At 42.6% G+C, this 27,057-nt stretch overlaps 1 protein-coding gene across 17 annotated transcripts in view; it reads right to left on the bottom strand.

Moving 5' to 3' along the window:
* LOC137370159 (CYFIP-related Rac1 interactor B) overlaps positions 1 to 27,057 on the bottom strand; it is a 235,911-nt gene that overhangs the window by 130,247 nt on the left and 78,607 nt on the right. For 4 of the 17 annotated variants that reach the window (XM_068032412.1, XM_068032414.1, XM_068032418.1 and 1 more), the window contains exon 1: positions 15,468 to 15,569. The exons of 12 other annotated variants lie outside the window; for them this stretch is intronic. The gene's annotated coding sequence lies outside the window, so the exon portion shown is untranslated. Of the gene's footprint in view, positions 1 to 15,467; positions 15,572 to 27,057 lie in introns of those variants that run through there. One more of the 17 variants, XM_068032425.1, reaches the window with a different exon arrangement.

Genomic DNA, 27,057 nt, shown 5'->3' with positions numbered 1-27,057 from the left:
AATAGTTAGTTCTGTACTGTATATAATAGTCTAACTGTTAATAAACCTGTTTGAGATCTTCAACCAACTGGACTCCACGCATCTCATTTATGTTGCATCAGACAACATAAAAGAACTCATTACATGATGGCAGCTGTGGTGAGAAGACAAGTCTGAGTTTGAAGACCATGGTTAAAACAGCTCTGAAAAAGACCTTTCCTACAGCTAGTAGAGAGAAAGTTCAAAAAAAATATCAGCTCAAACAGTGAAAAAAGAACTTACCTCAAGCTATAGAAGACAGAGCACAGAACGACAGGCTACAAGTACATTGGGCCGAGGGGCGAGGGATACTGCTTTAAAAAAATAGCTGTGGTGTCCTTCTAAAAATTTTTTTTTTTTTTTAAAAGCTCTGTGTAGAAAACAAAACGGGGAAGACCCGCCTTTACAGGAGATGTCCGTTAGAAAAAACACGGGAAAATCCAGATCACTGCAGAGTCTTCATCCACGCAGCCAAAATTAAAAAAAAAATAAACTACTCATGAGTGAATAAGAGCTTCCATTCACCAAGCCACAGTTAAAAAAAAAAACATTAAAACGCACTTGAGTGTGAAGAACGTAAAAAAACTCTTTAAAAAGCCCCATTGAACTGCCTTCTGAACAGCTGTGTAAACAGAACAGGCTTAAATGCTGGAAGCAAGATAACAACACAGCACAGCAAGCACCTGCGCATGTCAATTAAAGCAGCTAGTCTAAATAAGAGACAGTTCTTAAAGGGGAAACAGTCGGACTCGAAAGAATGCACTCTGACGATGAGGATATGACGGAACAACAGGACAACAACCAACAAAGAGACAAAATGCCTGCAAACCAAAAAACAGCCAAGGATTACATCCCCAGCAGGAACCAGATCTAGAAGGCCAGGGATATGCTATCCGAGTTCCAATTTTTCAAACAGAGGATGCAGTTATGCTTCACAGACCAAGTAATTCTAGAACCAGAAAAACAGGATGTAAAAATACTAATATTTGTTGAAAATGAGGGATTACACAGAATCAACACCTCTGGACTATCTAACGAGGACCAGAAAGATCCCACAAACATATGGAAAGCGCTAGATGATCAGCTCCAATTACAAGTGAATTTTGGAATTCACTGACTGGAATTGATGTCCTATAGGTAACAGCCACAGGAATCAATAGATCAGTTTGTCAGTAAATGCCGTAGTAAGGGCAACAAATGTAACTTCTCAGAAACTGTTGCCGGACCGAATAATGGAGGTAGTGATTGTATCGACACCCATTGAATCGTTTCAGAAGGACCTCTTGGGGAAAAAGGTCACAACATTGATGCACTGCTGGAAGATGGCAGGAAATATGAAAATACAAAGCCATTGTAGCTGGACAACAGCACCTGTAAGCAATAGATGCAGCCAACAGTATTGGCACCATAACCAGGTCAAAAAGAGCAAGCAAGCCGTGTGGTAAGTGCTATCTGTCCCACGCATGGCGAAATTGCCCTGCATTTCGTGACCTGTGCAAGGCATGCGGTGTAAAAGGACACCGGGCCCGCCTATGCAAGAAATCTAGCTCCAAAGATGTGGACAGAAGTCACAGCAGGACACTGACAGACAAAAGACAGAGACAGCAACAGGGCAACAGCAGAAAGGAGAGCACCAGAGACCTGCGTAAAAGCAAGCCAATACACAAAGTCCACAGTGAAACAAACCCGAGACAAGACTCAATGAGGAGTAATTCTTAGCCAGAAGACGAACAGGCGTTCCACATTGTGATAAAAGCAAAAGACTTCCATGACAGCGCTTCTGATGTGTCTCCCGTTTTCCTCAACCAAGGATTCCCCCGCCCACTGTGGTTGACAGGGCCCTCGATCGTGTCCTGCCCATTTCCTGCACCTCCACCCTCACCCCTTCCCCCTCCCTCCCAGAACGCAACAGGGTTCCCCTTGTCCTCACTTTCCACCCCACCAGCCTCCACATCCAAAGGTTCATCCTCCGCCATGTCCAGCGTGATGCCACTACCAAACGCATCTTCCCCTCCCTTGTCAGCATTCCAAAGGGATCGTTCCCTCTGCGACACCCTGGTCCACTCCTCCATTTCCCCCAACACCTTGTCCCCTTCTCACGGCACTTTCCCATGCAATCGCAGGAGGTGTAACACCTGCCCTTTTACCTCCTCTCTCCTCACCATCCAAGGCCCCAAACACTCTATTCAGGTGAAGCAGCAATTTACTTGTACTTTCAATTTAGTATACTGTATTCGCTGCTCACAATGTGGTCTCCTCTACACTGGGCAGACCAAACGCAGACTGGGTGACCGCTTTGCGGAACACCTCCGCTCAGTATGAAAGCATGACTCCAAGCTTCCGGTTGCTTGCCATTTCTACACACACCCCTGCTCTCATGCCCACATATCTGTCCTGGGCTTGCTGCAGTGTTCCAGTGAACATCAATACAAGCTCTAGGAACAGCATTTCATTTACGCACGCTATAGTCTGCCGGATTGAACATTGAGTTCAATAATTTCAGAGCATGACGGGCCCTCCTTTTTATTTTTAGATGTTTTTTATTTTTTATTTGTTTACTTTATTTTAGTTTGTTTCATCATTCATTTTTTTACCATGTGCCTACCCACTTTTTTTCATGTTTGTGCTTTGGGCCAGGGTTGTTCATTTTTCTGTCAATTAACACCCTTTCTGCACTAACGCTTTTCCTTTCAGCACACCATTAACATACCGTTTGCCTTTGCTCCATGACCTTCTTGTCAGTTATTCTCGGTGACCCTGTCCTATCAACACCTTGTCTTTTGTTATCTCTTGCCCCACCCCCACTTTATTTGCTGAAAACTTATTACATATCTAACATTTGCCAGTTCTGATGAAGGGTCACTGACCTGAAACGTTAACTCTGCTTCTCTCTCCACAGATGCTGCCAGACCTGCTATTCCCAGCATTTCTTGTTTTTGTTCCACATTGTGAATCTGATACATCACATTGATGAAGTCAAACAACTGGAAGTTTTTGCCACTATTAACATCACATGCCCAAAGAAAGCCGGCAAACATACACACAGGGTCAAGATTGACACCAGTGCTAGTGAAAATATCCTACCAGTCTGAATACTCAATGATATGCACCAGAGTTCTTGGAAATCAATGATACAACCGACTACTGCTAAGTTATCTTCATACAACGGGTCACTCATTCCTTGCAGTGGCACACTAACAATGCAATGCAGCTATGGCAAGTCAGCATGGAAACCACAAACATTCAACCTCGTCGACACAAGCAGACCAGCAGTGGCAGGACTACCGGCGTGTAAGGACCTCAACATCATAACCATCCACGTGGTCACCAAAGTGCCCATTACCGCAGAAGAGACGAATGGTATTGCATTAAGTCACAGTTCCTCCAGGATCTCAGTACTTCGGGTTTGGAGAACATCAGCCTCTTCAAGAGATGCCACACCAAGAGAACAAAGATGCAAATTCAGATGGTGAAAGTTCTCTATCAACAGGCAATATCGCTTCACGCTCCAGCAACTCAGAAGACAGCGACACTGTAGCCACTGAGAAGCAGAGAGAAAAACCTACTTGGCCTCATCCTCATCAATCTACCTGTCGCAGTTGCATCTGTCCATGACAATATTGGCAGGAATGACCACCGCACAGTCCTTGTGGAGAGGGTACCCACCATCGTTTTGTGAGGCAAGACCACCATGCTAAATGGGATAGATTTCGAACAGATCTAGCAACTCAAAACTGGGCAACCATGAGGCGCTGTGGGTCATCAGCAGCAGAAGTGTACTCAACTACAATCTGTAACCTCATGGCCCGACATATCCCCCGCTCTACCATTATCATCAAGCCAGGGTTCAATAAAAAGAGTGCAGGAGGGCATGCCAAGAGCAGCACCAGGCAAACTGATGGAGCTGCAGGCTGACAAGTCCCCAGGTTCTGATGGGTTTCATCCTAGGGTCTTAAAAGAGGTGGCTAATGATGTAGTCGATGCGTTGGTATTAATTTTTCAAAATTTGCTAGATTCTGGAAAGGTTCCATCAGACTGGAAACTAGAAAGTATAACCCCTCTATTCAAGAGGGGGGGTTGAGTCTGAAAACAGGTAACTATAGGCCAGTTAGCTTGACATCTGTCATGGGAAAGGTGTTGGAATCGATTAAGGAGGCTATAGCTGGGCACTTAGAAAAATTCAAGGTAATCGGGAATAGTCAGCATGGTTTTGGAAAGGAAAATCATATTCAACCAATTTATTGGAATTCTTTGAAGGGGTAACATGCGCTATGGGTAAAGGGGAGCCCGTTGACGTACTGTACTTGGATTTCCAGAAGGCATCTGACAAGGTGCCACATAAAAGGTTATTGCGCAAAGTAGGAGCTCATGGTGTAGGGGTAACATATTAGCATGAACAGAAGTTTGGCTGGCTGGAAGAAAACAGTATGCATAAATGGATCCTTTTCCGATTGGTAGGATGTGAAGAGTGGAGTCCCAGGGGTCTGTGCTGGGGCCTCAACGTTTTACAAATTTATATCAATGACTTAGATGAGGGGAGCGATGGCATGGTAGCAAAATTTGCAGGTGACACAAGGAAAGGGTAGGAAAGTATGTTGTGAAGAGGACATAATGGACCGATATACGTAGGTTGAGTGAGTGGCCACAAATCTGGCAGATGGAGTATAATGTGGGAGAATGTGAAGTTGTTCACTTTGGCAGGAAGAATAAAAAAGCAGAGTATTACTTAAATGGAGAACGACTGCAAAATTCTAAGGTGCAGAGGGATCTAGGTGTTCTACGCATGAGTCACAAAAAGTTAATATGCGGATACAGCAAGTAATAAAGAAGGCTAATGGAATGCTATCCTTTATTAAGAGAGGAATTGAAAATAAAAGTAAAGATCTTATGCTTCAGTTATACAGGGGATTGGCGAGACCACATCTCAAATACTGTGTGCAGTTTTGATCCCCTTATTTAAGGAAGGATGTAAACGTGCTGGAGGCGGCTCAGAGGAGGTTTACTAGATTGATACCTGGAATGAACAGGTTGTCTTACAAGGAAAGGTTGGACAGACTGGGCTTATTTTCACTGGAGTTTAGAAGAGTGAGGGGAGATTTGTTTGAAGTTTATAAGATCCTGAATGTTCTTGACAAGGTGGATGTGGAAAATTGTTTCCTCTTGTGGGGGAGTCCAGAACTAGGGGGCACTGTTTTAAAATTAGGGTCGCCCTTTTAGGACAGAGATGAGGTAAATTGTTTTCTCTCAGAGGGTTGTGTGACTTTGGTACTCTGCCTCAGAAGGTGGTGGAGGCAGGGTCATTGAATATTTTTAAGGCCGTGTTAGATTGATTCCCTTGCCTAACAAGAATCTAAAGTTATCGGGGATAGATGGAATTCGAGACACAAACATATCAGCTATTATCTTATTGAATGGTGGAACAGGCTCGAGGGGATGAATGGCCTACTTCTGCTCCTACTTCGTTTGTCTGTATTCCTCAAAATGAGCCGTCAGCCCAGTGAAGCTACAACACAGGACGACTTGCATGCCAAACAGCAGAAGCAGCATATAATAGATAGGGCTAAGCGATCCCACAACCAACAGATCAGATCTAAGCTCTGCAGTCCTGCCACATCCAGTAATGAATGGTGGTGGACAATTAAACAACCTACAGGAGGAGGAGGCTCCACAAATATCTCCATCCTCAACAATGGGGGAGCCCAGCACATCAATGCAAAATACAAGGCTAAAGCATCTGCATCCATCTTCATCCAGAAGTGCCAAGTAGATGATCCATCTCAGCCTCCTCCTGAGATCCCCATCATCATAGATGCCAGACTTCAACCAATCCGATTCACTCCACGTGATATCAAGAAACATCTGAAGGTACGGGATACCGAAAATACTGTGGGCCCTGACAACATTCCAGCAATAGTACCAAAGACTTGTGCTCCAGAACTAGCTGCGCCCCTAAACAAGCTGTTCCAGTACAGCTACAACACTGGCATCTACCCAGCAATGTGGAAAATTGCCCACGTATGTCTTGTGCAAAAAGCAGGACAAATCCAACTCAGCCAATCACCGCCCTATCAGTCTATCCCCGATCATCAGCAAATGTGATGGAAGGGGTCAACAGTCCTATCAAGCAGCTCTTGCTCAGCAATAACATGCTCACTGACACTCAGTTTGGGTTCCGCTAGGGCTACTCAGCTCCTGACCTCATCATAGCCTTGGTTCAAACATGGACAAAAGAACTGAGGTGAGAGTGACTACCCTTGACATTAAGGCAGCATTTGACCGAGTATGGCATCAAGGAGCACTAGCAGAACTGGAGTCAATGGGAATCGGGGTATAGTCTTCGCTGGTTGGAGTCATACCTAGCATAAAGGAAGATGGTTGTCGTTGTTGGAGGTCAATCATCTCAGTTTAAGGACATCACTGCAGGAGTTCCTCAGGGTAGTGTCCTATGCCCAACCATCTTCAGCTGCTTCATCAGTGACCTTCCCTGCATCATAAGGTCAGAAGTAGGGATGTTCGCTAATGATTGCACAATGTTCAGCACCATTCGCGACTCCTCAGATACTGAAGCAGCCCATGTCCATATGCAGCAAGACCTGGAAAACATCCAGGCTTGAGGTGATAAGTGGCAAGTAACATTCGTGCCACACAGGTGCCAGGCAATGACCATCTCAAACAAGAGAAAATCAAGCATCTCCCCTTGACATTCAATGGCATTACCATCGCTGAATCCCCCACTATCAACATCCTGCGTGTTAGTGTCTAATGAGGTCTGTTAATGGATGTTAAATACCTGCTAATGAAAATCCTGGAACTCGCTTCCTAACAGCACTGTGGGTGCGCCTACACCCCAAGGACTGCAGCGGTTCAAGAAGGCAGCTCACTACCACCTTCTCAAGGGCAATTAGTGATGGGCGATAAATGTTGGCCTAGCGAGTGACACCCACACTCCACAAACGATTGAAAAAAACTATCACCACTCCAACTTAATCTGGTGTCATAAACTTTCTTACCCAATGCTCCAGCAAAATATTACACCACCTAGTTTAAAAAAAAACATATGCAGTGCTTTAAATAGCCTAAAATCCTCTATTCCATAGACAACACAATGTAGCACCCATTACAGTGTAACATTGTTCTAAGTTTTTGTTTAAATGTGAATGTTCATATTGAAGATGATTAGGAACATCTTTCTATTTCAGGAAACTAGCATCAGCATTAACCACTGTAGTATTGCACAGGCTGATGCAAATTTAAGCTTTCATACCCTGACCTAACAACGCGTTAAACCTCAAAAAGCATTCCCTTCTGCTCCACAATGACATTTTCATATCCTAGAGCAGCCATTCTCATGGTTCCTCGATGAGTTTGATAACTTAGTTCTACTTTGGATTCACTGTGTGCTGTGGACCCAAACACTATAGCTAGACTTTTCAAGCTCAGTTTGCAAAAGATCCATATAGCCACAGAGATAAGCGTTAGTCCCTCAGTTTGAAACTATGTTCTGATATGCGTCGCACTCTCCAACAGGTATTCAATTCTGGATATTGAGGAAGGTGATGGTTCATCTAGGGAGTGCGGCCAGAGCCAAGGCCATGGCACCATGGGTGGCTCAGCTGCACAGTGCAGCACAAGGAAGACTGGAAGAGCGATAGTCATAGGAGATTCAATAGTCAGGGGAACAGCCAGGCGTTTCTGTGGCCACTGACGTGAATCCAGGATGGTGAGTTACCTCCCTGATGCCAGGGTCAAGGATGTCACTGAGCAGCTGCAGAACATCCTGAGTGGGGAGGGTGAACAGCCAGCATTCGATACCAACAACAGAGGTAGAGAGAGAGATGTGGTCCTGCAGAAAGGAAGAGTTTACTGAACTAGATGAGAAATTAGCAAGCAGGACCTCAAAAGCAGTAATCTCCACATTACTCCTAGTGCCATGCACAAGTGAGTACAGTAATAGAAGAATAAGACAGATGAATGTGTGGCTAGAAAGTTGGTGCAGGAGGGACAGCTTTAGATTCTGAGGACATTAGGACCGGCTCTGGGGGACCTGTACAGAGCCAGCACCGAATTCCTTGCAGTATGTTTTGCTAGTACTATTGGGGAGGGTTTAAACTAGTTTGGCAGGGGGATGGGGACCTGAGGGCAGACTCAGTTGGGACAAAATCAGAAATGAAAATGGAAGGCAGAAAATTAATGAATGAGTCTGGAAGGCAAAGGAAATAAAGGTTACAAAATTTAAAAAAAAGAATTTGGCAATGCTCAAGGGTATCTATTTCAATGCAAGGAGTATAGCAAATAAAACCGATGAGCTGAGGACACAGATATAGACATAAGACAGTTTGATATCATAGCTATTACAGAAACATGGCTTAAGGAGAGACAGGAATGGCAGCTCAATATTCCTGCTACAGGGTTTTCAGACGTGATGGGGAGGGGTAATTTTGGTCCAAGGAACAATTACATCTAACAGGAGGGATGATCTGTTGGAAGGTTCATCAAATGAGGCCATATGAATTGAGCTAAGGAACAAAAAAGGGGCACTCACACTGCTGGGAGTGTAGTATAGACCCCCAAACAGTAAGAGGGAGATAGGAGAGCAGATATTTAGGCAAATCTCTGAGAAATGCAAAAACAATAGGGCGGTAATAGTAGGGGATTTTAACTACCCCAATATTAACTGGGATAGTTTTCGTGTGAAAGGAATTGAGGGAACAGAATTCTTGAGGTGCATCCAGGAGAACCTTTTTGGCCAGTATGTAGCAAGTCCAACAAGAGAGGGTGGAGTTTTAGACTTAGTTTTAGGAAATGAAGATGGGCAGGTGGAAGGAGTGGCAGTGGGACAGCATGTTGGTGGTAGTGATCACAATTCAGCCAGTTTTAACATAATAATGGAAAAGGACAAGGATTAAACAGGAGTTAGAGTTCTCAAATGGGGCAAGGCTAATTTTACGAAGTTGAGGAGTGATTTAGCGAAAGAGGACTGGAAACACCTACTTGAAGGTTCAGAACAGTGGGAGGCATTCAAAGGGAAGATTTAAGGGGTTCGGAATTCCCACAAAGAAAAACGGTGTGACAGCCAAATCTAGATCCCCATGGATGCCAAGGAGCCTACAGGGTAAGATAAGGCAGAAAAGGAAAGCTTATATCTGACACCGTGAACTCAATATTACAGAAAGCTAAGAGGTGTATTGGAAGTAGAGGGGTGAAATCAAAAAGGAAATTAGGAAAGCGGAGAGGGGGCATGAAAGGATATTGGCAAGCAAAATCAAGGTGAACCCAAAGATATTTTATCAATATATTAAGAGTAAGAGGATAACTAAAGAAAGAGTAAGGCCCACAAAAAAACAAAAAGGTAACCAATGTGTAGGGGCGGAAGATGTCAGTATTGTTCTTAATGAATACTTTGCGTCTGTCATCACAAAATAGGGGGATGATGCAGATATTGTAGTTAAGGAAGAGGGGCGTGAAGTATTGGATGTGATAAACATTGGGAGAGGAAGGATGAATGGGATTAGCATCCTTGAAAGTTTATCACCAGGGCCGGATAAATTGTACCCCAGGCGGTTAAAAGCAGCAAGAGAGGAAATAGCGGAAGCTCTAACCATCATTTTTAAAAAATTTTATTTAGAGATACAGCACTGAAACAGGCCCTTCAGCCCATCGAGTCTGTGCCGACCAAGAACCACCCATTTATACTAACCCTACAGTAATCCCATATTCCCTGCCACCTACCTACACTTGGGGCAATTTACAATGGCCAATTTACCTATCACCTGCAAGTCTTTGGCGGTGGGAGGAAACCAGAGCACCCGGCGAAAACCCACGCGGTCACAGGGAGAACTTGCAAACTCCGCACAGGCAGTACCCAGAATTGAACCCGGGTCCCTGGAGCTGTGAGGCTGCGGTGCTAACCACTGCACTATTTTCCAGTCCTCACTGGATACAGGTGTGGTGTTAGAGGATTGGAGGTCTGCTAACGTTGTACCTCTGTTTAAAAAGGGAGCAAGTGATAGATCAAATAATTACAGGCCAGTCGGTCTAACCTCAGTAGTGGGCAAATTATTGGCATCAATTCTGAGGGACAGGATAAACTGTCATTTAAAAGGACACAGATTAATCAAGGATAGTCAGCATGGATTTATTAAGGGAAGATTTTGTTTGACCAACTTGATGGAATTTTTTGAAGAAGTAACAAGGAAGATAGATGAGGGTAGTGCATTTGATGTTGTCTACATGGATTTTAGCAAGGCTTTTGACAAGGTCCCACATGGTAGACTGGTAAAAAAAATAAAAGCCCATGGGATCCTGGGAATTGCAGCAAGCTGGATACAAAATTGGCGCAGTGGCAGGAAACAAAGGGTAATTGTTGACAGGGGTTTTTGCAACTGGAGGGCTGTTTCCAGTGGCGTTCTGCGGGGCTCAGTACTGAGTGCCCTGCTTTTTGTGGTGTATATTAACGATTTGGACATAAATGTTTGGGGCATGATCAAGAAATTTGCAGGCAACACAAAGATTGGCCGTGTGGTTGATAGCAAGGAGGATAGTTGTAGGCTGCAGGAAGATATCGATGGACTGGTCAGGTAGGCAGAAAAGTGGCAAATGGAATTCAACCCGGAGAACTCTGAGGTGATGCATTTGGGGAGGTCAAACAAGGCAAAGGAATGCACAATTAGTGGGAAAATACTGAAAGGTGTAGAGGAAGTGAGGGACCTTTGAGTGAATGTCCATAGATCCCTGAAGGTAGCAGGACAGGTAAATAAGATGGTTAAGAAGGCATATGGAATCCTTTCCTTTATTAGCCGAGTTAGATACAGCTATGACGAACAATTGGATAGGCTGGGGTTGTTCTCCTTCAAACAGAGAAGGCTGAGGGGAGATCTGATTGAAATGTACAAAATTGTGAGGGGCCTGGATAGAGTGGTTGTGAAGGGCCTATTTACATTAGCAGAGAGGTCAAAGACAAGGGGGCATAGAATTAAAGTGGTTGGTAGACAGATTAGAGGGGAGATGAGGAAAAACTTTTCACAAGTTACATTAGAGTGATAGGGTCTGGAATACACTGCCTGAAAGGATAGTAGAGGCAGAAACCCTCATCTCATATAAAGCGTGTCTGGATATGCATCTCAAGTGCCGTAACCTGCAGGGCTACAGATCAAATGCTGGAAGGTGGGATTAGACTGGGTGGCTCGTTTTCCGGCCGAGGAAGACACAATGGGCCAAGAGCCCTCTTTCTGTGCCGTAAACTATGATTCTAAGGAAAAACCATGTGTTGACGTACTGCATTACCCAACCACACAGCAGTTTTAATTCCAACAGCCCTACGACCTTCCAAAACCTCTGCAGTCCTCCAAATATGGCCTCTTGCCCATTCCCGATTTTAATCGCTCCACCATTCGCACTGTGGCTTTAACAGCCTAGGCCCTGGAATTCCCTCCCTAAACCCCTCTACCTATCTCTTTCCTTTTAAGATGCTCGTTAAAACCTACCTCTTTGACCAAGCTTTTGGTCAATTGTCCTAATATCTCATGTGAGTTGGTGTCAAATTTTGTTTGCCGACAGCTCTGGGAAGCGCCTTGGGATGTTTTCCTACATTAAAGCCATTATATAAATACAAATTTGTGCACTGAACATCTGGAACATTAGTGCAAGAAACAGTTCTGTTGTGAAACACTAAGATATAGATATCAAATTTAATATGCAATACTGTTTAAGCATTTAATCCAAAATCTTAAAAATAAATATAGGTATATGAACTAATCAGCATGTTTTGATTTTTTAAGGAGTTAATCTGGCCTTGTAAGAGACAGGGACATTGAAGGATCTGGAGAGCGAATCCTGGTGAAATCCCAGCACAAAACAGATTTTTGAATGGCTCTTGGTATTAGGGTTACCAATAATAGCTAAATGCTGAAAATGATCTAGCACTTCTAAAAGAAATTCAACATTCAAATGCTCAAAGAAATGGGAGCTGTGCTCTATGAATCACTTGCTCATATTTTGACTAAAGAGGCGCCATGTGGAACCAATATTTAAGAAGAGCAATAAGTCAGGGCCAAGAAACTATAGGTCTATTACTTTATAGGCAAGTTTCTAGAAATGATTATTAAAGATGCACTGTACAATCACCTAGAAAGAAAAGAGGTTACTTGGGAGTTTCAACATGACTTTGAGAAAAGGAGTCCTGTCTTGCCAACATTTTTTTTAAGCAAATTTCAAAGCTGGTGAATGTAAGAAAAAGTCAACATCATGTAATCTACATAATCAAAATGCCTTTGTATAAGTGCCAAACAAAAGTTTACGTGTTGTGTCACCTGTGCAGGCCCATTTGTGTCATGGCTGTTTTTGGAAACGCTTGTGGTGTTCCTTCGCGGTGCCACTTCTGCGCTAGCAGCCTGACTGGAGGAAGGTTGCTGATCAGATAGCCCTTTGGCTGTGGATGACTTTGCGCATGAGGCCTGGAGGGGCCCGGCTGGCTGGGGGAATGATTGTTCATCCTCTTCCAGCACTGGACCCTATTTTGCCAGATGGCCCCACGCTTACCTGCTCTGCCATCTCCAGCCAGGCTGCCTTTGTCAGGCGGGAGGGCCTCTTCTTACCATCACTAGGGAAAAGAACCTCCCGCCTTGCCCACACAGCCTGAAGGAGAGTGAGAAGGGAGGCATCGCTGAACTATGGGGCCACCCTAGAGCGCCCCTCTACCATCTTTGGTTTTTGCTAAATGCAAAGGTGATTCCATAGTGTAACTGCTCTAACTTCTGGCTGCAAGGTTTTTCTTGCACATGTTTGAGAACTGATGCAGGACTAGTGAGGAAGTCTGTGCTGCTGTCCTGATTTTTCATCCATGACAGATCGACACATCTTCACATCCACTTTGCTTCTGCAGCAGTTGATCATAGTTATTGATGTAATATTTTTGGCTTGCAATGCAGCTAAAATATAAACATTGTCATGCAGACCCCCATCTGCCAAGAATGAGGCACATTAATTTCACCACATGGACATCCGATTTCAAATTGTTGCTGGGAAGAGAAGGCCTGTTACAACAGGTTGCCAGGCCCCTGCCTGGAAAGACATTTTTTCATACTAACAAACAGCACTTGTAGACAAAGTAGCTACTCCCTGAATATAGACAAAGTAGCTACTCCCTGCTCCAATTCAATCCACAAACAAATGTGGTAAAACCAGTTAGTCATATGGCTAACTGGCTGCTGCAGAATTTGAACTGCGGGTTTTAAATTGGAGAGACAGTGTTTGAACTGGCAGAAAGCAGAATGTTCCTGGACTGAAGAAGACCTCCTGCCTGTCTGCCTGCTCCTATCTCTTTCTCACAGAACTCCAAAACCCACTGAAGACACATGAACCAAGAGAGAAAAGTCTCCTACATTGAACAAGGTTTAAGAAAAATATTGGGCGCCAGTGAAAAGCAAGACCTACCTACAATCAAGTATTTAGATGAGCACTTGAAACGCCATTGCATACAGGGCTACGGACTGTGAGGGATACGGGATTAGAATAGTTGGGTGCTGTATGGCCGGCACAGACACGATGGGCCAAAGGGCCTGTTTCTGTGCTGTATAACTCTGTGACTCTATTATTAGTCAGATTTTGGATTGGATAAGGAACACGTACAGATAGGAGGTAGATTTGGAGGCCAATGACTAGTGGATTCCCACAGGAATAAGTGTTAGTCATTGCCCATCACCATTTTTATCAACAACCTAGATGAAAGCAAAGAAAGAACTACCTGCAAATCTGCAGAGTTATGTGCTGGCCTAAGGACCACAGATGAAAAGATAGGGAAATAGGTATGTCTCCTTCAGATGTCTTTTAATAAAGACAAATATAGCATGATCTTGGATACTGCAATTTGATGCAAGTATACTCAGCAGGGTTGCATGCTTAAGGCAGCTGATTAGGAGAGGGACTTAAGGTTTTCAGTGTAGGATTCATTGAAGGTCCAGGACCATTACACAATAATGAGACTTTGTAAAAAGTAAATAAGGCATTAGGATAAATATAAAGCTAGAAGCACTGTCCTTACAAATCCTTGATCAGACCAAGTTGTACGAAAACTGGATTGTAACTCACATGGCAGGGAATATAGTGGCCCTGGAAAAAGGTTCAGAGAATGACCAAGTTTAAGGGCCCTTAATAGCTAGTATAAGCATTGAGAGATAGAGATTTTTTTCACTATGGAAAAGCCAAGACCTCCCAAGAGATATGACTGAAGTAAATAAAATGATTTGATTCTGTCCAAGTGGATAAGCTATTTGAGCTAGTAAAGTTAGGGAGCATTAATGGGATTAAGTAGGTCTCAAAAGCTTAAAACTAGGTTAGATGCTGCAAAGTACTTCTTTTTGTAGAACTGATAACTTCTGGCATAAGTTGCTGGCATAGAGTGATTGCAGAATTGTTGCAAGCATTGCAAAGCCAGCTGGACAAGTTGTTCAGAGTGGCAAACACCTCTACATATCGAAGGTAGGTAGGTCATAGGGGGGGAAATCACATCACCCAATCACCATGATCTCCTGGAACTAGTCTGATCATCTTCAGAGCACATACAAATTTCCCTAGACTTTTTTTTCCTAAATTGGTCAAAGATAGTTTTCTCTTTGCCTCTCCAAGAAGAGTCTACTACTGCAGTGGGGAACACGGGGTGGAAAAGGAGGAAGACGGAGGTGATGGTGTGTAAAGGTTGCTTCATGCTGAGGTGGGACTGACTCAAGGGAGCAGCTGGTCTTTTACCGTCCTTGTTCAAATGTTCATCACACAAAATTGGTCCTTGCCCAGTATAGCATGAATAAGAAAAACACTTTTCCATGAGAAAATAAAATTGCTGTTGTGCCATGCAACACACAACAAAATACTTAAACTGGTTAAAATAATCTTTTCGAAAAGTGTATTCTTAAATTTCTAGCTCATTCCAAAGCTAGTTTCCACTGAGGCTCTGATGCAAATTGCAACTGGAACAAGTGAAACAATACAAAAAATGCAGTTGACTTGAAATATTCATTGATAACTAGATGCAGTAAACACTGCAAAGCAAATATGGACATCCATATACAACTCACAAGCTAGTACACACTTTAAAACAGAGGAATATGTAAATACTTTTGCACTCTACTGTTTAAATGTATAAATTAAAACAACAGTTGCTAACTACTGTTAACTAAAGACACTAACTTGTAAGACGCTAGAAATCTTGTTGAAATCTTATTTACCAAGAAAGAGGTTGTGCAGAGTAGAACCTATTTAAAGACAAAGATGCTTGCGCTGTACTGATAAAAGGCTAATCTTGGCAGAATGAAAGGATATTCCTCATAATCATGGTCTACCATAATGCATAACTTTGATTACTAACTTCTGAATGAAAAATTCTATCCAGACGATTCATTCCTTAACTTTTATCTAAATCACATGCAAAATGGAGCATTACACTTTCAAATACTTACAACTGTTGTATCCATAAGCATTAAAAGGCCAACATTAACTTTCAAATGAAACGTATGTAACTAATCTCGCACTCTACAGCTCCCATCTATGTCCTTATTTGGACAGGTTTATTCACAAAACTTGGGTGCCCAACAAAGAACTGCACCACACTTCCTCCCAAAGTGCCGCGTCATGCACCACCACGCCTGCATGTGGGTGATACTTCCGGTCGGTTTATTCAAGCCCTCTTTGCTAGTCTCATTGTCGAATTTCAATGGAAACTGCTCATTTTAAATAGCAACTTATTTATATTCTAACTATAAGCATTTATACACTAGCACTGCAAAGTACATTTACCTTAAAAACATTACTGTTTGATGTGAAAGTAAGCTTTTTCCTGTGCCACTAAGAAATGTAAAGCTTTCTAACCATAAGATTTCTACCTAAATCTACTGCAGCTCCAATCTGGCAGTCGTTTACAATATGCAAGCAGTATTTTAACCCATGAGCCATCAAAACCTGTCTAAAATCAAGCCAATCTTCTTTCTCACCTGCTTACCAAGTCATATTTTCTCCCTTCTACCTGGTTACTTCCACATCCTTTAAACTTACAATATTCCCCAATCAAAACATGAAAACTCTTCCTCACTAGTTTCAATTTTCTCGTAATATTCTACCAAAAACTGTACCCGATCTCAATCCAGCAAAAAAATTCTCTCCCAACACCATGACAGTTCCTGACCTATCACTTTATAACTCACAAAAATAAAATGCATCATACTATATATTTAAAAAAATGTATCCAGATACTAAAAGTAGTTATGGTACTGAACCAGCAACCCAGAGATCATGAGTTCAAATCCTACCACAGCAAGTTGTAAAACTGAATTCATGAAATCTGAATCATAAAAGCTTGCTGTAAAAAGCCAACTGGTTCACCAATGTCCTTCAGGAAAGGAACCTACCATCTGAGGTCTAGCCTGTGCATATTTCCCGTTCCACAGTGTGTGGTGGATTCTTAATACCCTTGCCAATGTTGTCCACTTTCAGAGAACAACTCTATTTCACACCCCCAACACCAGCTCCAGAAATAGCATAATGTACACCTTAGCTATCATGTTTGGAAGAGTTCCAATACACTCCAAATATATTTCCCTAACAAGTAATTGTCATGAAACTAGAGACCCAATTTCCTTCAGAAACTGGCTAGCTGACCACTAACTTTTAGAGGACACCTCAGACCTTAAACAGATACACAAATCAGCCAGCTCAATTCCTCATGATTTTTTTTTTAAAAACTGTATGAGGGAACAAAACAAAATGGGGGGAGAGCGCGCACAACATTTCTCTGTGAAATGCGTAGCCTCCCCACTCAGGGGCCCCACATAAAGGATCCCTAGATCGCACATTAGGGCATACACTCAGCTCACCTACCACCAAACTTTATGGTGATTAGAACATGGATTAGTAAAACTGAAACAAAGTCATTTGTTCATCAGCTGACATTCAAGGCATTAAAACAATAAAACATTTCCACAACTGAATAAGTCATGTTACCACAGCCTTTTTTATAATGGCTTTCCAATATATTTCAATACACTGTACAGTGGTCTGGCTGAAGGCCCTTCGAGATCTGGCTCGAAACCCTAATGATTAACCAAATATTATTGCAGATCAAAATAAGGTCATGAATTTATTTATTTCCTAATGCAACAGCATCTAGCCAAAATAAAGTGCAATACATAATAGCTTTCACACATACCTGAAACCTTTCTTGTATATTATACAAACTTATATCATTTTAGGTTCTCCATATTAGTGATGCAGGGAAAGGAAAATTCACTTCAAAATTAGGATACAGTTCTGTGATACTGCATTTTCTCCAATATTACTGTTACGCCATCTATGAAGTCCAAATCTTCTTCCAATACACGCCTTAATTTTGCCCCATTATTCTTCCTCTGCAATGCCCCCATAAACTTGCCCATAACTCAGTCTATACAGATGTAACAGAAGCAATGATCAGATGACCCCCATCTAAATCTAGTGCTGACTCAAATCAGTTTTCCAATGGCTATTGGCACTGCGACTGCTCATGAACTCCGTTCCTCCAACATTTCTTCAACATCCTACAGATTTCTACGAACATCTGAAATGGACAAGCAGGAAAGAACCAGCTGATCTGTCAAGCCTGCCCCACACACCATAATGGCTGAAGCATCATGACTAAACATTAAACTCACCATGACCCCCACCTGGCCAATGGTCAATGTATGTACTGTAAAAATTTTCCCAATAATCTTGAAGAACCAACTAAAATTTTGGTCAGCACCTAATCAGCTGTAATGAGGTTAAGAATCCCACTTCCACACACTAGCATTTAGCTCACTTCACAACAGTTTTTGCAGTCTAAATTCCCATCTGAAACAGTGCAACTTCAGTAATAAATTGCATTTCTCAGTTCTATTTATCAGCATTAGGGCAATCACAGGACAGCTGAAAGGGGAAATATGACGACAGGTTGCGTCGGTTCACTGAAGCTGGCAAAGCCAAGCCTTAGAACAAATTGAGAACATTTGGAAGGGAAAACACATCATGTGCAGGGGTAAAACTGCAGTTTTCTGGTTGAGCAGCGAGTCTGCAGGAAGACTGACTGACAAATGGGATTCACAAGCCTGCCTATCACTCTATAGAGCAGCAGAGATAGATGGGCTCAGGACAGCCATCCACCTTAATGCCCCAATGCCAAAACTCCTCAAAGAAGCAGATCCACTATCAAAAGCCAAAGGAAGTGGACGATCACAGCATTAGGGGCTGAAAGAACGTATGGACGTGACACTGGAGCAGGAAAGGGCAGCCCCTCTCGATGTTCACATGCACTCTGATTTGGGAAGCTGGTAAGGTTAGTGTAGGCAGGTCAGCATGAGACAACAATGGACTTTGTGAAAGAAACAATCTTTGTCAAATGGGGATTTCTTTACCCAGCATCTGTAGTGCCAGAGAAATCACACTCTCCCTGGGATACAGCCATGACAGTATTCATTGCAACAGATGGAATGGTTTCTCTGCCGCTATGGGTTGCTGGGTAGAGTTCACCATTGCACAAATATCATTTCTTCCACAAAATGCGCTGACCTGCATACAGTGACCTCACAAAAGTGACAGGCCCAAGAGAATTTAGGGGCAGAAAAGAAACAAGCTTCAATCTCAATTCAGTGAAAGTTCCAGAAACAGCAACTTTAAAACCGGCTGTGTCCCATGTTTTAAGTTGTAAAAGGGCTTAGTGCAGTGAAGGAAATTAGTTCCTAATTTTTCATGTCCATGGTGTCCAAGCGCCTCTTGTATATTTTAACCATGTAAGCTATATGGGTTGCTCAATTAATGTTTTTGGCAGATGCCCATTTTTTGGTAGTGTCGGTTTATAAAGGTTTCACTGTAGAGAGATTCTGGGATGTACATGAATTTACAAATTTTATCAATGTTGTCACCAAAGACTACATGAAGAAATCCACATTTGAGTTAGACCAGCAGAAAGGTTAGAACAGCAGAAGGGGCTTCAATGATTTAGATAACTTGAAGAAATTAGAACGTTGAATACCATTCTAACATGAGACTATAGAATGTCAGTGTAAAAGCAAAACTAATGCATGGAGCTACAGTCTCCTCTTGTTCATTCAAACTCTCAATTTGAATTACGTGGTCATTTGAAATGCACAAAAAGTTGCCCGTTGCTTTAGTCCAACTGAGAGATTCAAATTATTTTTCAGTTAAAAAAAGACTTTGAATGAACAGTAAGCTGTAAACTTGGCCATAAAATAATTAAATTCCTTTGAAAAATAATTTAAACAGAGAGGGCGCAGTTCTGGACTTGGTTTTAGGTAATGAAGATGGGCAGGTGGAAGGAGTGGCAGTGGGAGAGCATTTTGGTGGTAGTGATCATAATTGTCAGTTTTAACATAATTATGGAAAAGGACAAAGATAGAACAGGAGTTAGAGTTCTCGATTGGGGTAAGGCCAATTTTACTAATTTGAGGAGTGATTTAGCAAAAGTGGACAGGAAACAATTGCTTGAAGGTACATCAGTATCAGAATAGTCAGAGAGATACAGCACTGAAACAGGCCCTTCGGCCCACCGAGTCCGCGTCGACCAACCACCCATTTATACTAATCCTACGTTAATCCCATTTTCCCTCTCACCTCCCCACCTTCCCTCAATTCTCCTACCACCTACCTACACTAGGAGCAATTTTTTCAATGGCCAATTTACCTATCAACCCGCAAGTCTTTGGCATGTGGGAGGAAACCGGAGCACCCGGAGGAAACCCACACGGTCACAGGGAGAACTTGCAAACTCCGCACAGGCAGTACCCAGAACTGAACCCGGGTCGCTGGAGCTGTGAGGCTGCGGTGCTAACCACTGCGCCGCCCTTGTGGGAGGCAAAGGGGAGATTCAGGCGGTCCAGAGTAAACATGTTCCCACAAAGAAAAAGGGTGGGATGGCCAAATCTAGAGCCCCCCGGATGTCAAGGAGCTTACAGGATATAAAGCAGAAAAGGAAAGCTCATGTCAGACACTGAGAACTTAACACAACACAAAGCCGAGAGGAATATAGAAAGTGGAGGGGTGAAATCAAAAAGAAAATTCAGAAAGCAAAGAGAGGGCAGAAAAGAATATTGGCAAGTAAAATCAAGGCGAACCCAAAGATGTTTTATCAATACATTAAGAGTAAGAGGATAACCAAGGAAAGAGTGGGGCCCATAAAAGACCAAAATGGCAACCTATGCATGGAGGCGGAAGATATAGGTATGGTTCTTAATGAATACTTTGCGTCAGTCTTCACAAACGAGAGGGACGATGCAGGCATTGTAATTAAGGAGGAGTGTGAAGTATTGGATGTGATAAACATAGGGAGAGAGGAAGTATTAATGGGACTAGCATCCTTGAAAGTGGGTAAACCACCAGTGCCAGATGAAATATATCCTAGGCTGTTAAAAGCAGCCAGGGAGGAAATAGCGGAAGGTCTGACCATCATTTTCCAGTCCTCACTGGATACAGGCGTGCTGCCAAAGGATTGGAGGTCTGCTAACGTTGTACCTGTGTTTAAATTGGAAGCGAGGGATAGACTGGCCAGACAGTCTACTTCAGTAGAGGGCAAATTATTAAAGTCAAGTCTGAGGAACAGGATAAACTGTCACTTAGAAGGGCACAGATTAATCAAGGATAGTCAGCATGGATTTAAGTAAAGATCTTGTCTGACTAACTTAACTGGATTTTTTTGAGGAAGTAACAAGGATCAATGATGAGGATAGTGTAGTTGATGTGGTCTTTAGCAAGGCTTTTGACAAGGTCCCACATGGCAGACTGGTTAAAAAAATAAAAGTCCATGGGATCCAGGGAAATGTAGCAAGCTGGATAGAAAATTGGCTCAGTGGCAAGAAACAAAGGGTAACTGGTGATGGGTGTTTTTGCAACTGGAAGGCTGTTTCCAGTGGGGTTCCGCAGAGCTCAGTAGTTTTTATTGACAATTTGGACATAAATGTAGGGGGAATGATCAAGAAATTTTCAGACAACACAAAGATTGGCCTTGTAGTCGATAGCAAGAGGATAGCTGTCGGCTGCAGGAAGATATCGATGGACTGGTCAGGTGGGCAGAAAATTGGCAAATTGAATTCAGTCAGGAGAAGTGTGAGGTTATGCATTTGGGGAGGTCAAACAAGACAAAGGAATACACAATAAATGGGAGGATACTGAGAGATGTGGAGGAAGTGAGGGACCTTGGAGCGTATGTTCACAGATCCCTGAAGGTAGGACAAGTTGATAAGATGGTTAAGAAGGCATATGGAATTCTTTCCCTTATTAGCCAAGGCATAGAATATAAGAGTAGGGAGGTTATGCTGAAGCTGTATAAAACATTAGTTAGGCCACAAATCGAGTACTGTGTGCAGTTCTGGTCACCTCATTACACAAAGAATGTTACTGCACTAGAGAGGGTATAGAGGAGATTTACGAGGATGTTGCCAGGACTGGAAAATTGCAGCTATGAGGAAAGACTGGATAAGCTGGGGTTGTTCTCCTTGGAACAGAGGAAGAGATTTGATTGAGATGTTCAAAATTGGAAAGGGCCTTGATAAAGTGGATGGGCAGGGCCTATTTACCTTGGCAGAGGGGTCAGTGACTACAGGGCGGAGTTTTAAAGTGACTGGAAGAAGGATTAGAGGGGAGGGGAGGAAAATGTTTTTTACCAGAGGGTGGTGGGGGTCTGGACCTCACTGCCTGAAAGGGTAGCAGAGCAGAAAACCTCATCTTATTTACAAGGTGCCTGGATGTGCACCAGAAGTGTCACAACCTGCAGGGCTACAGACCAAATGTTGGAAAGTGGGATTAGGCTGGGTGGCTCTTTTTTTCAGCCAGTGCAGAAGCAATGGACCAAGTGGCCTCTTTCTGTGCCATAAACTTTCTATGATTCTATACTGGTAGCAAGGTGATAAGATGACTATTATTGTAAATGTATTAACAAAACTGAAAAACCAAATGAGAACAAAGAAAAAGGGAAATAACTGGGTTGGTTCAGATATGAAATATAGGGTCATAAGTTCTCAAAACAGCCACAAAGATTACCAACAAGAGGTTGAGTTAAAAAAAGAGTCTAAGGAATAGGTGCATTCTTAATACTGGAATCCCAAGAACTATAAATAAAAATGGCGTAGGCCGATCTCAGTCTTCTGAGCCCTTCACACAACGGAAATAACATGAAGTGGCTGATGTGTTGCAGAAACCAACTAAAAGAAAGTAGGAAGTACTGCAGCAAGACAGAAACTACAATGTCTAAACTTTTTCAATGTTTGATTTTAGGCACACAAAGAAACAAATGAATAGTGACATTTAAGAAAGGTGGAAGAAATTAATCATGCAGCATTAATTGGATGTCATTGCGAGTATGTTACTTTGGAATTTTTCATACATTTTGGAATTCTGCAATTGCAAGTACACAAGTCAGACTAAAATAATATGCAACACTTATATTTGCATTTGGGGCACTGTACACAGATTTGGCCAGTCAGTAGAAAGGTCATTGGAGCCATGGATAGATTCAACATAGATTCACTAGGATTATATCGGAAAAAAGGTAGTACAGTTATGAAGGGAGACCTGAAAATTTAGGACTTATTCTTAGGAGCAGTGAAGGCTTAGGGAGCTACAATGGAAATGGTCAAAATTATGAATGGATTGGAGAGGGAGCAAAAGATCTCTTCCATTGGTCACTGAATTAGTAATGAGTAAAAATAAGCTTAACAGACTAAGCAGCACAAAGTAAAGTTTCACAAAGTAAAAGTTTCCATACGGAGAGTTAAATACATGACCATAAGTGTCTATTGAAGTCATTACAACTACATCTTGTTAAATAAAGTTTTTGAGTTAGATAAAGATGAAGAAAAATATTAGATGGTTACAGAAAAAAAAACAGCAAATCAGAACTATATAGCTCTGGTGCAAAGCTAGCACTGGCGCAGGAACAGTAGATAAAATGGTGATTTATATGATTTCACCTCATGTTTTCCACTGCTCAACTCATTAATGAACAAGCTGTTAAGTACTGTGCTCGGCTGCTGAGCACACTAAATCAGATTTCAACACTGCTAGTACACTGCTCTCTATGCTTAATTCGTCTGAACCACACAATTAGACATTCTGCATGCTATAATGCTTACACAACCCAAAGTTTTCTTTAGAATCAGGAGTGGAAATCCATTTACTGTTCTTCGTTATCAGATATTTGGCAACAATTGGATTACAATGTTTTCTCAAGATTTGGAAATGTGCAGTTGCTCAGAAATTGCAAAATATTTTTAAAGCAACTGTGCATGTGCAATTAATTCGAAGAGGCATTGGCAATTGTAACAGTGTGGAAGATCTGAGCTGGCCAAATCATGGAAAGAGGTGCAGTGTTTTTTGCCTTGCCACTACCATCAATACCTAGTTGGAGGCACCAGATGAAACTCAGATGCAGGTGGCTCCAGTTGGAACAAAGCTGGGATCTTTCTTCCACCAGGCTGCCTCCATAATTCACTTTTAGACACAATCCCTCAGTATGAAAGGGCCATAGCATGTCCCTCTCAGCACAGAAGAATTTAGCTTTTAAAGAGATTTTAACATAAGCAGGTACTGTTTTGTATATGCTATTGCTCCAGATATTTTCAGAGTTAGGGGCACCAACAAAGCAAATTCTCAGAATGACGACACTCCAGTAAAGTCAACAAAGTGATCAACTGGCCCTGTGTTTCAGGAGTTTGGCCAGCTCGTTAACAGTCCACCAACAAATGGAATGAAGCCTATAATGCCCAAGGCACTTCACTGGGATTAATAGACCTGCAATAAAACAATTCCAGCAGTTCACACATTCAATTCTTACAGTCCCTCACTGAAAATGTAACATATACACATGGCATATTGTAGTGTATGAAAAGCAAACACCTCAAGTTTTTGTGTCCACCTATCACTGCCGTTTTTAAATGACATTTTGAAAGGCAAAGTAATTTTCCCTTTCTTTGGAGGAGTAAGTTTTAGTACAAAATTCCTTCAGCAGATCCCACATTGGAACACAACAGCGTGTGTTCATCACCAATAATGGGCAAAATGAACTGATTGGGGGAGAGGTGACAATGCAATTAAATGTGCAGAAACAGAATGGTCACATAGGGGATTTCTCATTAAACTACCATCATTTCAATAATCTGTTACAACAAAAATTCTGGTGCCATAGAATATAGGCGAGTTAACAACTCAGCTTGTACAATATGGCTACGGGGAAAAGGGGGGATGAGTGGAACTAGATGTGTTGCTCTTTCAGAGAGCCAGCATGGACATAACAGGCCAAATGGCCTTCTTCTGTGCTGTAACCATTCTATGATTCTAGTCTCTGAGTTATCAGAAATCTGCAGATCAATCTATTTTTCCAAAAAACCTATTATATCAAATTCCCTCGCTTTACCAAGGATTAACTTCTGCTTCAGCATTACAAGTTCGACCAGCAACTATAGTACTCAACCACAATCTGGAGGGCTACTGGCTTTCTTTTGAGGCTAGAAGAACAATGTTCTAGTATGCTTTCAACTAAAAGGCAAAAGGTTGGTTGGGGGTTGGGGGGTGGGGGCGTTTGTTGAGAGGATTCAGGAAAAGGTAAATTCAAAAGCAGGAGAAATGTCGAAGATGTAGAGCAGAGTAGCGATTTGGGTAAAAAAAAATTAGAAGAGTGGGTCAGAAAGGGACAGAGAGGTTAAAGGTCTTGGGGTATTGCTGAGTAGGATGGCCTCAAAGAAAAATTGAAAAAAATTAAAGCCAAAGGCACTACATTTCAACTCGTGAAGATTTGTAACAAAATAGATGAATTACTAGAACAGATTTAATTTAATGGGTTTGATCAAATAACCTTTACAGAGATGTGGTCGCAGAATGATCGTGGTTGGGAATTAAATATTCCAGGATACCGAACCTTTAAAAGAGATAGGCAAATTGGAAAAGGAGGAGGGGTTGCCTTGATAATAAAGGATAGGATAAAGACAGTCGACAGAAAGAATATCAGTTTCGAAAATCAAGCTGTGGAATCAGTTTGGATGGTGTGAAGAAACAACAACAAGCAGAAAACAATGGTAGGAGTAGTTTATACACCACCTAACAACAGCAGCAGCAGCATCGGGCAGAGTGTAAATCAGGAAATTAGAGGTGCATGTAACAAAGGTAATATAGTAATCATGTCATGTAGTCCAGGCAAATCAAATTTGCAGTAATAGTGTGGAAGATGAATTCATGGAATGCATTGAAGATAGTTTTCTAGATCAGTAAGTCAAGGAATCAACTTGGGAACAGGCTACTTTAGAGCTAGCTTTCTGCAATGGGACAAGGTTAATTAATTAGTTAAGGAGCCGCTGGGAAAGAGTGATCATAATATGATAGAATTTTATATTAAGTTAGAGAGTAATTTGGTTACGTTTGAATCTAGAGTCTTAAAATCTGAACGAAGTATGTAGATATGAGGGGATGAGTTGGCTAAGGTAGATTGGGAAACTAAATGATTTGACTTTTTTTTTTATAAATGTTTGCCATGCTTAAACAAACATAATTTGCAATGATTTACATTCCCTTAAGGAAAAAAACCACACAGGAAAGGTGTTCCAACTGTGGCTAACAAGAAAAGTCAAAGGTAGTATTAGACGAAAGGAAGAAGCTTATAATGTTGCCAAAATGAATTGCAAGCATTTTAAAATTCAGCAAAGGATCACAAATAAATTAGGATATGAAACTAAACTAGCCAGAGGCATAAAAATAAATTGTAAAAGCCTCTATAATTTTGTAAAAAGGAAGAGAGTAGCAAGAGTAAATGTGGTTCCCTTAGAGGCACAGTTATTATAATGAATAAGGAAATGGCAGAAACATTAAACAAATGCTTTGTATCGGTCTTCATGGTAGACGACACAAAAAACACTTTCGAAGTAATGGGGAACCAAGGGTCTTGTTCAGGCAGTGGGCCACATTATGATTTTTGCTCGGCCCGGGGAAGCAACTCTTAACGTCCAAATGGTTACAAAATTCCAACAAGTCTTATGCTTTCCCTGGTTGACACTTCCCTGCACACAACTAAAACCCTGGCCAATCTCTGACTCTAATCTGGGTACAAGAAATAGGGCATAATGGGTTTTTAAAAGATTACTAGATTTTCTTCAACAATTCCTCCGTTCACTCACCATGCACCAGGAGCAAAGACTCACATCCCCCCACAGAGTCCTTGCAAGCTCTATGAGCTCACCTCCCCCAACACCCCTGACTAGAGCATGGCTACCCGACACGAACCCGACGGGACCTGACATGTGTCGGGTTCAAGTCGGGTCGGGTCGCTCTTCTGGGTCTGGCACTCGGGCTCAGGTCAGGTCGAACACAGTGATAGCCAGGACGTCAAGGCGGGAAAACTCCGCACTAATCCGCAGTGAGCAATTCTATCCAAGGTAGAGCACAACCTCTTCAATAAAATTGATTATATTCTGGTAGTCGGGTCGAGTCAGGTGCGGGAAAAAATGAAAGGACTCGGGCCGGGTCGGACTCAGGTCGGATGTGGTTCTGTCGGGCTCGGGTCGTGTTTCATTTGCAGACCCGAGCTGGCCTTTACCCCCAACTCCTCGAGCTCACCTCACCCACACCCCCGACTCCTCAAGCTCACCACCCCCCACACCCGCAGACTCCTCAGGTTCAACTCTCCACTGCTGCCGACTCCCTTTTCCGCCGCCAACTCAGACGCCCCCTTTCCACTGCCAGTTCCCGCCGTGCACTCCGGCTTCCCTTCTCTGCCGCCACTGACTCCCCTTCTTCCCCACCCGAGCAGGCCTTTACCCCTGACTCCTCGAGCTCACCTCTCCTACACCCCCGACTCCTCGAGTTCACTGCTCCACCGCCGCCGACTCCCTTTTCCACAGCCGATTCCCGCCACCAACTCAGACGTCCCTTCTCCGCTGCCAGTTCCCGCTGTGGACTCCGGCTTCCCTTGTCCGCTGCCGATTCTTACCACCGCTGACTCCCCTTCTTCTCCACCACCGACTATTCCCCTTCTACGCCACTGATTCC

The sequence above is a fragment of the Heterodontus francisci genome, chromosome 5 (genome assembly GCF_036365525.1).
Source record: "Heterodontus francisci isolate sHetFra1 chromosome 5, sHetFra1.hap1, whole genome shotgun sequence".
NCBI lineage: Eukaryota > Metazoa > Chordata > Chondrichthyes > Heterodontiformes > Heterodontidae > Heterodontus > Heterodontus francisci.
The sequence above is the reverse complement of the archived record's forward strand: the minus strand, read 5'-3'. Positions and strand labels throughout refer to the sequence as shown.